Source organism: Chrysochloris asiatica, unplaced genomic scaffold (genome assembly GCF_000296735.1).
Source record: "Chrysochloris asiatica unplaced genomic scaffold, ChrAsi1.0 scaffold00146, whole genome shotgun sequence".
Taxonomy (NCBI): Eukaryota; Metazoa; Chordata; class Mammalia; order Afrosoricida; family Chrysochloridae; genus Chrysochloris; species Chrysochloris asiatica.
Genome location: NW_006408664.1, coordinates 1805365 through 1815768, shown reverse-complemented (window position 1 = coordinate 1815768; position 10404 = coordinate 1805365). Strand labels below are relative to the sequence as shown.

The following is a 10404-nucleotide window of genomic DNA, read 5'->3' as shown; positions in this document are numbered from 1 at the left end:
ATGGTGTTTGTTTTTTTTAAGGTATTATTTTTAGGTCTTCTCAGCAGCTTCAAACAAAAGATACTGAATACTCCACAGGTTAAAGTGGGGTCAAGCACCTTAGGAAATTTACATGACATGGAGCAAATGCAGGTTTTTTGCCCACTGAGGAGCTTAAAGTCCCAGGATCTGACAACTTGTAGTCTAAGACTCCAGTGAGCAAAATGATTGATTTTGCTCAAATTTGTTATCCCCTGGAGTGATTGTGAATTGAATTGTGCATTTTTTATTTGAATTAATCCAATCAAACTGAAAGGCAAGCCTAAATTTGGTTGAGAAGTCTTTCAGGCTTATAGAGTGAGTAACATCTATCCAGTAAAGAGAGCTGACCTAAGAGACAACTGAGGAAAGACTAGATCTCTTGAAGCACAGGGACTGAAACAACTTATTGTGGCTACTTCATTTAAAAAGCAAACATAGTGAATGGTCTGCGTAGGATTTCACTAGTTTAAAAACAGGCCAAGTACTGACACTGCATTACCTTCGTGCTGATGCTGTTTGTTTAAAATGGTAAATATTAAAACATGTGGGCTCCACATCTAACCCACAGGAAGCCCGTCACAAATTATAAAGTTCTGGGTATCGATATATACCTTATGTGTACTATCTAAGTCAAATTACAATAAGCTGCATATTTTTATATGGATGAATGGCAGTATATCTAAACAGGAAATAAATGGCAGTCCTATCTACCTATATCAGAAAAAAAGGAATATCTTTCCAGGTTTGCATACTCATAACTGTAGAAGAGATCTGCAGGTTTGTAAGGTTTCACAATCAGTTGTCAGAAAAATAGTAGTTAACTCCTGCAGAATCTCATCATAAGCCTCAATCTCAGTGATTTTCAGGTACTCTGATTTAGAAGACACTACAAAACCACCTGTTGGCTACCTTACAATGGCTGACTACTCATAAAAATGTGTAATTATTCTGAGATGATCCTGCTGTGACACCTAGAATCATTATCAGGAAGTGGAGCAATGTAATGACTAAAACTGCTAATTTAAAAAAAAAAAAAAAAACTGACCCGGTCATCTGGAAAAATCACTTACAATTTGGGGCACACTCTCACATAGGATCCTGATCTGGCCAAGGCACACTACTGCTGAGCAGAAAAACTCAGATCAGGGTGAACTGAAACCACCTTTCAGGAGCAGCCACCTTCAGCTAGCATTGAGTGGCCCAATTAGCTCCTCTCCAAGCAGTTTCATACTACTCCACCAAAGTTTGTAGTTAACTCAAGAACCCAACGAGCATACTGATGCAGATATAGAACGGGACTCTAGCACATTCTCATTGCTGTATTCAGTCCTACCCATACGTGGTGTTCCAGGAAATAGGGTAGGAATAGTGATAAATTAAAAAAAACAGGTTACTGATTGCACAATTAATAGGAAAATAAAAACCTGTTTCAAAGTCTACAATAAGTCCATATTCAAAGGAGTCTTACATGTCAGTGATGCGCTGGACTTGAAATTCTGCGGCACAGCTGTGCTATGGCGGGCTGGTTCTGGCCCACTGGCATGGGTATGGCTCACTTCCAGCCTGGTGACAGGTGCAGATTCTACAGAGCTATGATGGTTTCTACTGAGTGCTGAAATTCACAGACATTTCAGGGTATTTATTAGGTTAGGATCATTCCTTGTGCAAAGTTTGATGTAGATGAAGATAAAGTGGTTTCTTGGTCAATAACTGCAGTTTCTTTCTTTTAAAGTCAGTAGGTTTCTTGTACAGTTCAATTACAATTGACCCAGGTTTGATTTCATCCATCTGCATGAAAGCAAAGCACTTGGTGCTGGTAAACTTTTTGGGGGGTTTGTAGTGTTCAAATTCAAAGAAGATAGCTGTACCTTTAGATAAATTGTCAACATGCTTCTGCAATTCAATGTCCACATTGAAATGAATGTATGTATCTTCTTTTCGTGAAGCCTCAGAAGTATCTTGAACAGGAGTTAAATCGATTCCATTCAGATCCTTTATACTAACTGTGATATAGAGATCGATGCATTGCCTAGCGTCTTTCAGACCAATTTTTTTCAGTTCTGATGGTTAGTAATGTCATTCCTGGTTCTGATGGCAGGATAATACAGTGCCAGGAACTCCAGTAGGAAGGAATCAGGAGAACCTGCTCTAGTAGTACCATCATCTTCTTCCACTTCTTCAAATTCCAAATTCTGTTCTTCCAGATGCTAACATACTTCTAAATGGGACAGGCTGAACATCAAATGGGAATTCTTTATTATATGTAAGAACATTCTTTAAAATTGGTTCTAGCTTCTTCAGATCCTCCAATTTAAATTCCTCTTGGGACTGTGTGGACTGCAAAGGTGCACTTCATAACTCCAGGCATGTTGCAATTTTGCCTAAGGTTTTCTCTTGTAAATTCAGAATTATTGTGTTGACCTTGGGCCTCTGTTTGTAGATGTCTCACTAATATCTGATACTCACAGATCCGCCTCCACCAGCTGGCCCCAAGAGTCGAAGCTGGAGCCTCTCCTAAAACTGATGCCCCAGCACTTTCGCAGACTCCTGGTCACCTTCGACACGGCCGGTCTTCACCCTGTCCCCTCCTGCCCTTACCCTACCAAGGATGGACTCTAGGGCTCCATCCATCCTCCCCGGGCCAGGAGAAATCACTACAGTGACAGCTACCGCACACCAAGGACCGCCCAAGCCCATTTGCCACCACAGCCAAACTGCAGCTCCGAAGTGGAGATTTATTTTTTAACAATAAGATTTCCATCTGGTTCTTTGTATCTTCCATTTTGTTCTGAGAGTTTATTATTTTCTTTTTCAGAGTATTCATAATTGCTTGTGGAGCATTTTTATGATAGGTAATTAAAAAGTCTAATCTTTCTGTGTAATCTCAAGTGTTGGCATTTGTTGATTGGAGTTGAGATTTTTCTGGTTCTTGATATGAAAAGATAGTTTGGATTGTATTATGTACATACATTTTGAGTTTTATGTCATGAGACTCCGTTACCTGTTTACATAGCTGCTTTAAGCAAACAATCAATCTGTTTATATTCAGAACACCTATGTTGTTCTGAAGATACATATCTTCAGAACAAGATATGTTCTGAATATCAGAACACATTTTTTAGGCTATGGTTTAAATGTCAATTTTGTTTTAAAGGCCTTTATATAGTGATAGGAGTCCTGGTGTGGCGCTGTGGGTTAATGCACCAGACTGCAGAGCTGTTTGAACTTCAAGGCCGGCGGTTCAAGCTCACCAGCTGCTCCTCAGAAACCCTATACAGGGTCGCTATGGGTCAGAACTGACTCAACAGCACTTAACAACAACAGCACAACATACAGTGGTAAGTCTAGTGGTGCTGTAGGATAAGCACTGGACTACTAACCTCAAAGTTGGCAGTTCAAAGCTGCGCCACAGGAGGAAGATGAGGCTTTCTGTTCCCATAAAGGTTTACAGACTCAGAAAACCCTATAGAGGATCTCTATAGGAGCTGGTGTCACCTCAATGGCAGTGACATGAATGGATACCATTAGAATAGACTTGATGGCAGTGGCTTTGGTTTGGGGTTTTATAGTCTCTTCTGACTTGCTCCACCTGTGTGCTGCCCAGAGGTCAATCTGAAACCTGTGTAGTACTAGTTCCATTTTCAAACCTATTGCTGTAGTGACTTTGTTCATTTTTACTCATGTGCCACTTGAGAGTCTTCCTAGGACTTCATTCAAAGATTTTTTTAAATCCCTTTCTTCAGATTCATTTTCCCTATAATTTGCTCTCCAGTCTTAAATTGTGAGGGGAGAGGAGAAATGTACTTCCTTTTTGCAGACATTCACTCAGTGCAAGAAGGCGATGGTTGGCTGTTTCCACACCACTGGATGCGAGGGGTGGGGTGCTGCCTCTTAAGTAGATGAAACTAATGGCCCACAAAAAAAGAGGAAGACCCTCAACAAGATGGATTGATACACTGACTGCAACAATGGGCGGAAACAAAGCAACAATTGTAAGGCTGGTACTGAACTGGGCGGTGTTTTTCTAGGAGTTGGAACCGACTCAACAGCACCTAACAATGTCTAAAGGAATCTTGACGGCAGTTTAAACTCACCAGCTATCCCACAGGAGACAGATCTGGTGATCTGCTCCAATAAATATTACAGTCTATGGGCTGTTTATTTATTACAATAAATAAAACACTATGGGGCATCTCTACTCTGTCCTACAGAGGCATGGGAGCTTGAATTGGCTTGATGACAATGGGCTTGGAGGGAGGGCAGTCAAAATAATTTTGTCATATGGGACTCCTCTTTTCATCCAATTGTTTAATTAGAGAGGACAGGGTGGGGTGTTTTTTTTCCGTTTTTGTTTGTTTTGGTCTGAGCCAGTTGGTGTTTCCAGTGTTTGGACTGCCTAATGCTCAGGCTAGGATTTATAGCAATCAACCAGTTACCATTGAGTCAGTACTGACTCATGACAACCTCATGTGTTGCAGAGTAGAACTGCTCCCTAGGGTTTTTAAGGCTATGGGGCAAGTAGCCTTGAAAGCAGTTGAACTTTCGGAAGAAGATCAGCAAAACTGTCTTCTGTGTGGGTTCAAACCACAGCCTTTCAGTTAATGGTGGTGGTTGTGTGCCCTAGAGTCGGTTCTGACTCTTATTGATCCTATACAGGGTTTCCAAAGGAGCTCTGGTAGCGTAGTGGTTACAAATCGGGCTGCAAACCACAAGGTCAGCAGTTCGAAACTACCAGCTGTTCCGCTGGAGAAAGATGAGGTCTTCTGCTCCCGTAAAGATTTACAGCCTCAGAAACCCTGTACAGGGTCGCTATGAGTCAAAACTGACTCCACGGCACATAACAACAACATAGGGTTTCCAAGGCTAAATTTTTATGGGAGCAGAAAAACCTCATATTGTTCCCACGGAACTGCTGGTAGTTTTGAACTGCTGACCGTGAGATTAGCAGCCTGACTCATAACCACTACACTACCAGAGCTCGTTTTTTCAGTTAATAATAGTGTGCTTAACTATTTTTGAATCTCAAGATGCTGAATTGTCTTCTTTGCTCCACTGTTCAGAATTTCTGGTAGTCAGTTCCTTAAGCAATTTTTCCAGAGTTTTTCATTAGCAGAAACAATAGGTGAAATGCACTTACTCTGTTTTATCTGATATCAGAAGTCCCCTTATAGTTTTAATAGAAAGTTCTGTGCTCAGACATCAGGTGAATTTAACATATATATATATATTGTTGTCGCTGCTGTTGTTTAGAACTGTCAAGTCAGTTCTGACTCATAATGACCCTGTCTAGGGTTTCCACAGAACCACTGGTGAGCTTGAACTACTGACGTTGAGATTCAAACCAACTTTGTAGTCCACAACATTAACCCTCAGCGCCACACCAGGATTCTAAATATGTGTGTGTGTGTGTGTGTTTTAAATCTATCTATCTATCTATATCTATCTATCTATCTATCTATCTATCTATCTATCTATCTATCTATCTATCTATATATCTATATGGAATCCTGGTGTGGCACTGTAGAAGTAGAACAAGCACTAGAGAACTAAGCACAAGACAAAGTAGGCAGTTCAAGCTCACCAGTCATTCCTCAGAAATATAACATAAACATATACATATACAAGTTGGTACCAACCAGACGACATACACAAACATACACATATGTGTGTGTATATATACATATCAGAAAAACTCACTGCCCTCAAGTTGCATCTGATTCACAGTGATCCTGTATTGTTAGGTGCCATCGAGTCGGTGCTGATTCATAGCGACCTTATGCACAGCAGAACGAAACACTGCCCGATCCTGGGCCAACCTCACTATTGTTGCCACGCTGGAGTCCATCGATGCTGTATAGGGTTTCCAAAAACTGTAAATCTTTACAGGAGCAGAAAGTCTTATCTTTCTCTGGAAGAGTGGCTGGTGGGTTTGAATTGTCAACCTAGCATTTAGCAGGCCAGTGCTTATCCTATAGCACCACATCAGGGCTCCTAAACATTATATATAAATATAAACAGAACCAATACATATATTCTATTTCTGCATACATACATGGAGAATTCTTATTAATAAAGTTATATTCTGGTTATACAACTGACATCAATTCTTACTTCTCTACCTACCGAACAAAGAAAAGGATAACTAGGCTTTATTTTTGCTGTTCTCATGAGGAAACTTAATTCTTGCTGCCAGACAGTATCAGGGTACAGATCAGCATTTGGTAAGATTTGGGGGATGATTCAGTTAGCTAGACAAAGCAATAACAAGCCCACAGAGACATCGCTGTGCTCAGAGGAGGGTGCGTGAGAGAGGTGACAAGAAATAAAGGCAAGTGGAGCACGTTCACAACTTTCCACTGAAAAACAGCGGTGTTGGGAAGGGCTGGAAGGCAATGCCAGGCATTTTCCTTTGGCAAAAGAGCTGCAACTAAGGTTAGTGCATGCTGCATTCAAGCCGCCTCCAGAGAGGGAATATGTGTGAGTATCACAAATTAAATGCACACTTTCCAACTCCTTGCTGAGCAAGACAAGCTCAGCTCTGAATTTGAATATAAATTGGCTTCAGCAACTCGCAACAGGCAGAAGCAAAACCAAACAAGCAAAAACAGAAAACCTTAGAGTTGTTTTGAATTGAATTTTGTCTCCAAAAATATACATTGGGTTCTGGCCCTTGGTTTTCTTTTGTTAATGACTTCGTACCAGTATAGGTGGATCCTAAATCTAATCACTTCTGAGTTATTAAAGGACCAGAACAGACACAGAGCTACATCCAGGGTAAGACAGACACCATGTGAGGATCCTCCGTAAGCCAAGCAGTGCCTAGGAACCCAAGAATGTCTGGGGCTCCTGGCAATGAAGAATCAACATGGCTCAGACCCTGATTCAGACTTCAAGCCTCTAGAATTCTAAGAAAGTAAATTTTTGCTCTTTAAAGCCACCAACTTGTGGAATTGGTGTTACAGGAGCACCAGGTAGCAAGTCCCTTTCCCACTGCTGATTTGTAAAGTTGAGTGGGAGCAGTGTGAACAACTGCAGAGCCACCCAAGAGACTAACCATCACTCCAAAACTAACCTCTGGGTGAGCTCAGTAAAAATGCCTAACCTTTACAACCCTCAGGAACACTACAAGACAGTACTGGGAATCATTTCTAAAAACAGTGCCATGGAGTTGATTATGACTCATGGTAACCTCATGTGTGTCAGGAGAGAACTGTGCTTCATAGGGTTATCAAGTCTATGACCTTTTGAAAGTAGATCTCCAGGACTTTCTCCTGGAGTGCCTCTGCGTGGGCTCAATCCACCAATCTCCCAGTTAGTGGAGCATGTTTGTTGTGGAGTCTGAGAGGAGTAATGCCTGCTCTGAAAAGGCGCAAGTAGCCCTCACTACACAACCACAGAAAACTCAGCTAGAGAAAAGGCAAGACAGAAGCTGAGCTTTCTCGACTTGTCACCCAAAGGAAATGTGGTTTCTCTTCTCCTGGCGTTAACAAGCAAATTCACATTTCTACTGTTTACGTGCTTTAAAAGCCAACATTTTCAGTGTGTTTTTGGAGTGGAAAATGATCATCCCACAATTGGCACCGAGAGATTATTTCTTAGGCGAGGCATTTCCTTTGAGATTCAACTGCCATTTGTACTGTTTTGTTATTTAAGACAACACATTGCCTGGCTGCTCAAAGAACAGAACATGAGTAAACTGACAAACTTCTTCAGGAACGTGAGAGCCAGTCTCAGCTCCTGGTGAGAGGGAAAGCTGGTTCTGGGCGGGCACCAGGCAGAGAACACCCACATGCTTCACCGTTCATCAGAGGCTCACATGCCGGGGGATGTGTCTTCCCACAGGCTCCTCCACTCCCTGCCTGCACCCAAAGATGGCTTCTGACTCTGGCCATTGATAGCAAAACTCCCTAGTGATAAAAGGACAAAAAGAAAAATAATGGTCATTTCTTGAACCAAATCCCAATGAGTTTTATTTAAAATCTGCAAAGAAGCATGGCACGCTTTCTCTTTTGATGATTCCAGGAGATATACATGCTCTTCACATCTGCTCTTGATGCCTCTTTTTGTCCCTTCTGCAGTCTTCATGGCCTCAGAATGTTTTCTTGAGAAAGGCCACTGGATTTGAGGTAAAGCCTAAAGTACAAACATATAATATACATCCATGAAAGAAGTGTAATTGGGGTGTATTAGCTGCAAAATAAGTTTCTTATGTGGAAATTGCTCACCTTTGCCACTAACAGCTAAGAAGTTAATCAGATAATGGAGAATTGCTGTTAAGGGATCTCTTGTTGTTGTTAAGTGCCATTGAGTCAGTTCTGACTCATATCAACCCTATATAGGGTTTCCAAGAAGCAATTGGTGGGTTTGAACTGCCAACCTTATGGTTATCAGTCCAGTGCTTATCCTATGGCACCACACCAGAACTCTATTAAGGGGTTGTTGTTGTTGTTGTTACATTCCATTGAGTTGTTTCTGACCCATAGTGACCCTGTATAGGATTTCCAAGGAGCGGCTGGTGAGCTTGAACTGCCGACCTTACAGGGTTGTTTTACAGTCTTTGCAGATGAGTGCACTAACCCACAGCCCCACACCAAGACTCCATTAAGGGATTACGGGTGATGAACAACCTGGAAACCATTAGTGATGACAGTTGTGCAACATGGGAATGTAACGAATGTCATGGAATTGTACTCGAAAATTTATTGAAATTGTAAATAATTTGTCATATGTATTTCACCAGTATAACCACACCACCACCACCACCACCACCACCCCACACACACGAGAAAACACCACTACTGTCGAGTTGATTCCAGCTCCTAGCTACCCTACAGGACACAGCAGAAGTGCCCCCATAGGGTTTCCAAGGTTCTAAATCTTCATGGAAACAGACTGCCTCATCTTTCTCCCAAGGAACAATGGGTCAGTTTGAACCTAAGACCTTTCAGTTCATAACTGAGAACTTTAACCACTGTGCCACCAGGGCACCCTATTGTCACTAAAATTACATATACACCTCAAACCCAGTCAATGAATGATTGAAATGGCAGCAGTGGTGACTGAACTGTGGTTCTTGCTCCTAATGTTACCAATGGCTCTTCCTAGAAATTACATTCCCTCCAAGACTAAAAGGTTGTTGTTAAGTGCTGTCAAGTCATTTCTGACTCATCGCGACCATGTATAGGGTTTCCAAGGTGCAGCTGGTGAGTTTCAACCTCCAGTCTTGTGGTTCAAACTGACCTTGTGGTCCAGTTCTTATCCTACAGTGCCACACCAGGACTCCAAGACTAAAACAGCACTGAGATTTTCCTGTAGTAATGGGAACCGCATCTTGGGGAAACTGGACCTGAGTCTATGACCAGTCACAGGAAGCTGGACCATATCGTTCTTCCTCAGTTACTTCCTTCGTAGTGTCACATTTCCCCATCCACATGCCTGCCACACTGCAACACAATCTTCTGAAGAAGTTAGTCACTCCTGGTGGATCATGTGCCTACAAAAGATTCCTAAGAAGTAGTTATGGAATGAGGAGATGGATGGATGGATTGCTGTTGTTGTCAGTTGCCATTAAGTTGGCCCAAACTCATGGCAGAACAAAAAGTTGACCCCTCTTGTGCCATCTTTATGATTATGTTTGACTCTGCTCATGGAGGATTTCATTTTCACTGACACTCTCCTTCACCGTCCTCTAGCAATTGGTCTTTCCTGAGGATGTGCAGATGGATGGATAGATAAGGTAATGGGGAGCAAAGTAGGCCCCGTGGCCCTTGAAGTTCCTGTGTGGTGAGTGGCTGAGAAATCTACTACCAGTCTCTCTGTCTTCAGTGTTGCATAAGAGAACCCAGCTTCTACCTGACCCAGCCCTGACTGACCAGGATGCCTAAGAAATTGCCAAGACTTGGAGCATTCTCACCCACACTGGCATCTGTGTCTCCGCCTTGTCTGAAGCAAGAACGTGGTGTCTTGTGGAAAGGAAGAGTTATTCTTGTTAGTTGATGGTGAACTCAATTTTTATTCATGGCAACCCCATGTACAGAGTAGAAATGCTCCACAATGTTTTCAAGGCTGTGACCTTTCAGAAGCCGACTGTCAGGTCTGTTTTTCAAGGCATCTTTGGGTGAATTGCAACTGTTAAATTTTTGGCTATAAGTTAAGCACTTAACCACCTGTGCCACTCAAGGACTCCTTAGTCATAGGATAAGGTCCTCAACTGAGAACCAAGAAACACAGTTCTTCAGTCTCCAGGCTAAAATCAATCAGCTATCTTCTCATTTTAAAAGTCTTTCATGACCTACAAGAAAAATACAAAACAATAGAGGCAGACTGACTATTAATACAAGAACAAGCAAGTTGCTTGCCCAGGAAACATCAAGGCAAGTGGTC

General features: G+C 42.0%; 1 pseudogene; it reads right to left on the bottom strand.

Annotated features, from left to right (window-relative positions):
• Window positions 1-1674: 1674 nt before the first annotated feature.
• LOC102842027 overlaps window positions 1675-10404 on the bottom strand; it is a 10316-nt pseudogene continuing 1586 nt past the window's right edge.